Here is a 7,817-nt window from a genome sequence, read left to right as displayed (position 1 = left end):
ACAGTAAACTGTTAAGAGCTCACTATATTTTGTTTGGAGAGAATGCATATGTGCAGAAACTTAAAATACATAGATTTCTGAAAATAATTCATGAGTATGATTAATTCATTAAAGCTGTTAATGTATTCTTATTCTTGGGCAATGATGTATAAAATTTATATATTATGAAATTTATTTTTAATGAAATTATTCTATTCAATATGCCAGTGAAAAAAATGATGTATGTTTAACTCATCTATATACTACCAAATCAAGACATTTAGGAATTATTATTGGGAGTTATTGAACATGTGTTGGGCATTTTAGAGATTTTCCAAAAGATAAAAGCATACTTCATTCATTTGAATTTCTGCTTATCTTCTTTTTTTTTTTTTTTTTAAGATTTTATTTATTTATTTTTTAGAGAGCGAGCGAGAGAGAAACAGCATGAGAGGGGAGAGGGTCAGAGGGAGAAGTAGGCTCCCCGCTGAGCCGGGAGCCCGATGCGGGACTCGATCCCAGGACCATGGGATCATGACCTGAGCCGAAGGCAGACGCTTAACCATCTGAGCCACCCAGGCGCCCTCTGCTTATCTTCTTAACCAGTTTCTTTCTTTCTTCTCCTAACCTTCATAGTACCCTCAGTTGACACAGTTCAGAAGCAGGAAAACCATCCCATTTCTCAAGGCTTGCTAATTTCTCAAGCTGATTCCTACTTTCAGAGTAATTCAGAGTAAACTCAGTACTTCTTATCCCACTAGAGTTCTTAAATGTAGAAAAGAACAACAGTGCGATAAAAGTAAATATTATGTTTTGTAGTGCTTTTTATTTTTCAAAGCATTTTCACATATAAGAACTCAACTGGTAAGGAAAACAGGAATCGTAAAAGACCCTTACAAACTTGGCTGAAGCAGTGGAATCTCTGGGTTTTATGGAGAATAGGTGTTGTCACCAGTCCAAACAAAACAAAACAAAACAGCAAAAAACCCCACCAAAATGATAGTCTAATGCAAGTTCAAATGACTGTAGTTACTCGGAAACCACTGGACATACAATTCAGTGATGACTAGAGGGTAAAATTTCATGAAGCAGTAGTTAGCCCTTCCATCCCTTCTCTTTCACTTAACATTCAGATAATCTTCTGTTGTGGTTCCTAGGTGTATTTCCAGCTATTAAATAATTGAACTGAACCAGGTGAATAGGAATGAAGAACCTATCTCACTAAGAACTAACTGGAAGGTATTATCTTTTTTCCCCCATTTCCTGTACGTAATCAACAAGCATTCTCCAACCCATTCCACAAGAAAGATTTCTTTGATACTTGTTTTTGCTTCTATAAGAAAATATATTCCAGGTCCTACTATGATGCATGGTCATTAGTGTTTTAGTCCACAAAATTGTATTTAATCTATGATTTATTTGAATTATACTATTATAAGAATTATAATTGCTTATTTCGCTCTGGAAAAATACATTACCAATTCCAACAAGAGAGTCGGGAAATTGATATGTAGTTCTGGGCTGGTAGAATGGAAGGAATATGTGCTTTAAATCAGATATTTATTTTATTTTACAAACACTTAGATATTGCTCATTCTGACATTCTGAACTCTTATAAATGTCAACTTATTTGCTCCTAATAAGAACCCCATGAAAAAGCGTTTATCATCACCATTCAAATTTCATGGATAAGGACCCTGAAGCACAAGAGGTTAAATAACTGACCAAAAGTTATGTAACTTGTAAGTGGTAGAGTAAGGATCTTAAATCAGTTAGTCTCCACTCCTATGAAGGAAACATTTTGTACCTAAGACAACTGTAAGGATCCAGTTAAATACTTAAGTGCTATCACCCTAATGTGGTGGCACATGGCCAGGACTTAATAAATGTTAGCTCTTACTAGTTTATATTAAAAATTAGTGCCAGTAATGTCAATCCCGTTCTCCTTCCAATTCCCTTACATTTAGAAAAGACCACTGTAGTTTCCTTCAAACTCATGAAAAAGGTAAAGAATTTTGCTCTTTAGTTGACCCAGCACCAAGAACTGGAAGAGTCATTCATCCCCTTTTACCCATTGTCCAAGACTACAAGTGTTTTATCTTCCCTCATTTGAGCGTCCTCTTTTGCTTTCCCCAAGGATTACAAAGGACAAACTGCAACCCTCCATGCTTAGAAAAAAACAGCATCAAGAAATTCACAAACAGCAACAAGAGTTACAACTATGACTCCCTCATATACAAAGATCAGGAAAACTTCAGGTGTTACTTTGGAATCCTCAGTAGTATGAATTCAGTGTAAGTGGAATGGAGTATTAGAGGTCATTTAAGCAGTCACAGCATCCACCAGTGTGCATATGAAGATATTCAATATAATGCATAAGAAGATATTCAATATAATGAAAGAAGAGAAAAAGACTAAGTAAAAATGTCTTGCTTCTTGCCCAGATGGATCATCCAGCTCTGTGACCTTCAACAAGCCAGTTAGTGTAAAGCATCAGGTTTTTTATTTGCAAAATAAAGGCCATGATTCCTCTCCAGCTCACCTCAGAGTCTATGGGGAATACTACCTACTCTTTCAATGTTCTGGTTTCTTCCCTCCAAACAATGTAATATGCTCAGGATTCTGCCTTAAAACAAACTAACAAAAAACAATCTTGTCTTACTCTACTTCCTTCTCCAAGAATTACCTGATTTCTCTCGCATTCACTGTCAAATTTATTGAAAGGACTATAGCTGCTACCTCTACTTCCTTATTCATCCTTCACTTTCTCAGTTACTCAACAGCTCCTGCACTCTGTCTTTGATTAATCCCTTCATAAAATCTGTTTTTATAATGGTTACTAATAACTTCCAAATTCCAAGTCCAATGGAGATTTTTCATCATTAGTCAGTAGCAGTCAATACAGTTGGGACACTCCTTACTCAGAATTCCTCCCTTCCTCCCTTCCTTCCTTTCCTTATTTATTTATTTATTTATTTGGTACCCTTGATTCCAATTCAGAGCTCTCTTCTCTACCTCTCTTTTCTCATAGTACATACTCTGCAGAGATGATATTGTCCATTACTCTGACTTTAATTTCCCTGTGTATAGGTTCTTATGAAATATCCTGGGCTCCAGTGCATTATCTCTTGCTCCAATGCCCAACTGACAACAGCTGCTGATGTTTATAGTGAGTGAAACCTATAACCTGTTTCCTGATTTGTCAGGCTAATGACACTCTTCCCTAGTCTGGCTAGGCAGGCTACTACTCTGCCAAGTGGTACATTTAGTGGTCTTCAGACCCCAACTAGGCACCCTCTCTGCAGCCTCAGGCATTGTGGATACTGCAGAGGCATCACTGCTCCCCAACCTTCCCCTTCTCTAAGCTCTTTTACCCAACTGGATATTCTTTGGTGTGAAGTGGCGAGTCAGACCATACCCCAGCTATCTGCCACCTCCTTCTCTAAGGCTTAAAAGAAAACTAGAAAGTCCTAGGGAAAATGGGGAGTCTGTTTTTGCCCTTTTTCAAGTGGTTATGCTACTGACTTAGATACCACCTGGGTGGCCACATGTTGTAAATGGCAGTCCCTCTAAGGGAACCTTGAAATTTTTCTAATATGTAGCTAGGAAAGTGACGGAGCAGGAGAGAAGGAAAGGACAAGGAGAATGGTTTTATCCTTTGCTTTCTGTCTTTCCCTAACCAGCTCCCCTCTGGCAATGGGAATGGCTATTTTCATTTTCATTCTCCTTGTTTCACAAATTGCTCTTCCCTTTTCTGGGGCCAAGATCTCAATATATACATAATATATTCAACATTATATTATTTGATATATATTCAATAATAATATTCAATGCTATATTCAATTATATATGTCACTATATATTATATTCAATTATACACACACACATATTCACACATAGTTGGTTCTAGTTCTCTGAAGAACCCTGACTAATACAAGGTCTTTATGTCCTTGAGTGCCTATTGATAGATCAAAGGTTAAATGAGATAGTGAAAGTAAGCATGTTTTCTAACTCCAGGGAAGTATAACATGGGGTAATATGGGCCAGTATATTGATCAACAGTGGGCTCTGACAGCCCACTTGGCCCATCAGACTAGTGCAGAATCCGAAAGGAAACATTGCTTATATTCTCTACGATACAAAAGGATAGTCAAGTTGATATGTTATGCATAAATTCAGTAAATCTCCAAAGACAATTTAATTTTAATGACTTTTATTGCAGAAGTCTGTGATATAACATGATATGACTTCTGATCATGTCTTTCTGTGGGATTCTGGAATTTCTGTTAAAGATCACTGAGAGTTTGGAAATGGCATCTCTAAAATTAAAATTGAGTGGCTATGGTCATGATTATTTGCCAAAGGCACGGTTGGTGATATAAAAATATGATCTATTTCAGCTGGCTATGCAGCATCTTAATAAATGCATTGACTCATGCTGTGATTTTAGTCATTTGAGATGAGCTTTCTGGATTAAACACTTTTCTCCCTGACTCAAACTCATTTCTTGTCTTATCTTTACTACCTTCTACAAATATACGTAGACAGGCTGTGCAAATGGTGGAAGTAGGATAAAGAAACCTCTTTGGCTTTGAAAATTTGCATTTTGATTTGTGCAGTTTTAAAATTGCTCAGAGGTGGTTAAAACAGGAAAAGCATCTACCTAGAGGTAAGAACCTGAGTGAAAATGAGAAACAGTTGGGGGTATCCAGCTAAGTGTTTTCCCTATAAATATCCATTGGAATTATTCAGGAAGAAAGAAGACAAAAAAATGTAGAAGTCTATATACCAAAGGGCTCTAGAAATTGCTTAAAACAGAATTCTTTCATGCTAAAAGTAGGGAATGTGAAAGTGTTAAGAAGGCAATTATCACCTGTAATCTAAATATCAATTGACTCTACCTGAAAACTAATGGATTTATAAACTCTGTAAGTGAAGTATTGTTTCCTCAAGGAAGGGAAATAGCACATTCATCTATTCATTCAAAAATTATTTATTTTTAATCTAATGTGAAAGGCAGTTGGGTTTCAGTGACAAACTATGAAAAATTGGTGAGACACAAAATAAGCAATGAAACACATGGATAAACAAGATACCCAAAGGCTATGGGAGTTACTGTAGGAGAAATAAGCAGATGTCTAGAGAGGGAAAACAGAAGTTCAAAGTGGGAAATCTTCCAGACAAGATGGTCAGAAAACACCTGTCTCAGTTTGTGACACTTCATCTGAGATCTAAAGAATAACAATCATGGGAAAATGCTCCAGGCAGAGCTGGGAGTGGATACAAAGACTCTCAGGCTGGAAAACCTCCATGTTTTCAAAGCAGACAAAGAAGAACAACTCAACTGAAGAAAAAGTGAGGGGAAGCATGATGGGTAGAAATCCAGACAAGAGTCAAAGAGTTTTTCAGATTTATTCCACAACAGAAAGCTATTGAGAAGTTTTAAATGGAGAAGTACAGTGTGATCATGAATGATCTTTCAAAAAATATTTGTTTTGTGGGGAAATGAAAGAAATAGAAACCACTCAGACTAATTAAAAAAAATTTTTTTTTAAGATTTATTTGACAGAAGAGAGAGAGCATGAGAGAGCATAAGCAGGGGGAGCAGCAGAGGGAGAGGGAGAAGCAGGTTCCCCTTGCTGAGCAGGGAGCTCAATTCAGAACTCGATCCCAGGACCCTGAGATCATGACCTGGGCTGAAGGCAGACGCTTAACCATCTGAGCCACCCAGGCGCCCTGTTTTTGTTTTTAATAGAGGTCTTTCACTGTATCTATTTTTTAAGATTTCATTTATTTATTTGACAGAGAGAGACACAGCGAGAGAGGGAACACAAGCAGAGGGAGTGGGAGACGGAGAAGCAGGCTTCCCTCTGAGCAGGGAGCCAGACATAGCGACTCCATCCCAGGACCCTGGGATCATGACCTGAGCGGAAGGCGGACGCTTAACGACTGAGCCACCCAGGCACCCCTCACAAGTAGGTCCTAGGAATCATTCAGCATTTTGTTGTTTCTATATTGGACAACTTATTCATCAGTCTGTTGAACTTTTCCTTTTTTGAAGGTATAGATAGCATCCAAATTTCTTCTAATAGCCTTGTTTTTAACTGTTGTGTCTTGCTGAATCAAAGCAGCTGAATTTGATTCAAGTTCAATGTCATTTTCTTCAAGAATTAATTCATCTTTCTGGACTTGAAAATACTGAATAAATAATGCCCCACTTCATCTGAACCCTGTGAGTGTGTATTTTTCAACCAAGAAATTTCTAATTTTCAACAAGAGGTCCACTCTAAATAACAGGGTTGATGGGAAGTGGCATAAATCTTGTTCCATAACAGAAGCCCACAGTGATGCCCTTAATCCTGTTCCATACATAACTAGAGATAGTGTGAACAGTAGCCAAGTCTCTATTTCCCTGCCATTTGTCAAAACGTAGCCTCTTTTATTCCAACGAGACTGACTTCTACATTGATATGATGGAAGTCCTTCTGCAGAGTTCCTCCTTGGTCCTTGAAAATAACCCTGTGTCCTTTCAGACTGATGTTGACATTTCCTAGAATGTTGACAGTCTGACCACTGAGAATGTTCTTCATCTCACAGTAGATGTGGCAAAAAGCTCAAATCATCTGTTTTTAATGTATTGTGTTCGAATTACTCTAGGGGAGATGTCCAAAAGACAGTTGAATATGTGTAACTGAAGCTCAGAGAAGAGATCTGGACTGAAGATATGAATTCAGGAGTCATCAGCATGTAGGCAAATATTATTTATGGTCATGGAACCAGTTAAGTTCATTTAAGTGCTAGCTGCTAAAGGCCAAGGCTAAGTAACATGTGTGGAGAAAACCTAAAACGGTCTTTTGAGGCTAAACCTGAAACTTGAAACCATTTTTGCTAAAGAAATCATCAGAGAGGAGTGATCCACAATAAATTTGGGTTTTGTTTCCTGATTCACCTACACCTAAAATTCATTCTATTTATTCTACTCTATTCATTCTATTTAGTTATATAAGGTCTCCTGCATCATTCAAAGAAGCTCACATAATTCTATCACTTTTATATACTATTTTCAAAGAATGAATTACCATGTTGCAGATATTGGTGATTTACACGAAGACTTCATTGGAACACTTAAATTTACAAATGACAAAGAGCTGGCTAATGAATGTGTTGACAAAGGTATATAGCTCAGGTATTGAATGACAGAAAGAAACTTTCATATAAACTCAGTAGGTCGAAGTGATGACCTGGAACATTAGAAAGAAATGAAATTAGTTTATATAAGAAGTTACATATTGCAGTTGAAATAATTACTCAAGTAGAAGATAGAGGAAACTTATCTCTGTAATCGCTTTTATTTAAAAAAAATAAAGGCTAAATTTCAATTAACTCTGTGATGCAGGTACTTAAAATGCAAATTTAATCTGTGTGGTAATCAGCTTAAAATCAGATAGACCTGAGGTATAATCCAGGCCATCACTTCCCAGTACTGTGACTTTGGAATCTTAGTATCTATACAACGTGTCAAATTGTGATGATGATAGTCTAGAACATAAAGAGTCATAGTCTTCTTTTTCCACAAATATTGTCTGATGGGATTTTTTTCATGTTATTAAACATATTAGAAAGTTATTTTAATGGTTGCACCACAGTCCATTTACTGAAATTTCGAACGATTATTTATCTCACTATTATCCTCTAGTTGGCTATTTAGAATATTTTCATTTTACAATATTGTTATAATTTATGTTTGTTGTGAATTTTAGCCTTTCAGCTTGTTGACCTTGCTTCCTGTGCGAAAGAAAGAAAGAAAGAAAGAAAGAAAGAAAGAAAGAAAGAAAGAA

Source organism: Mirounga leonina, unplaced genomic scaffold (genome assembly GCF_011800145.1).
Source record: "Mirounga leonina isolate KUSES-001 unplaced genomic scaffold, KU_Mleo_1.0 Mir_174, whole genome shotgun sequence".
Taxonomy (NCBI): domain Eukaryota; kingdom Metazoa; phylum Chordata; class Mammalia; order Carnivora; family Phocidae; genus Mirounga; species Mirounga leonina.
Note: the sequence above shows the minus strand (reverse complement) of the source record.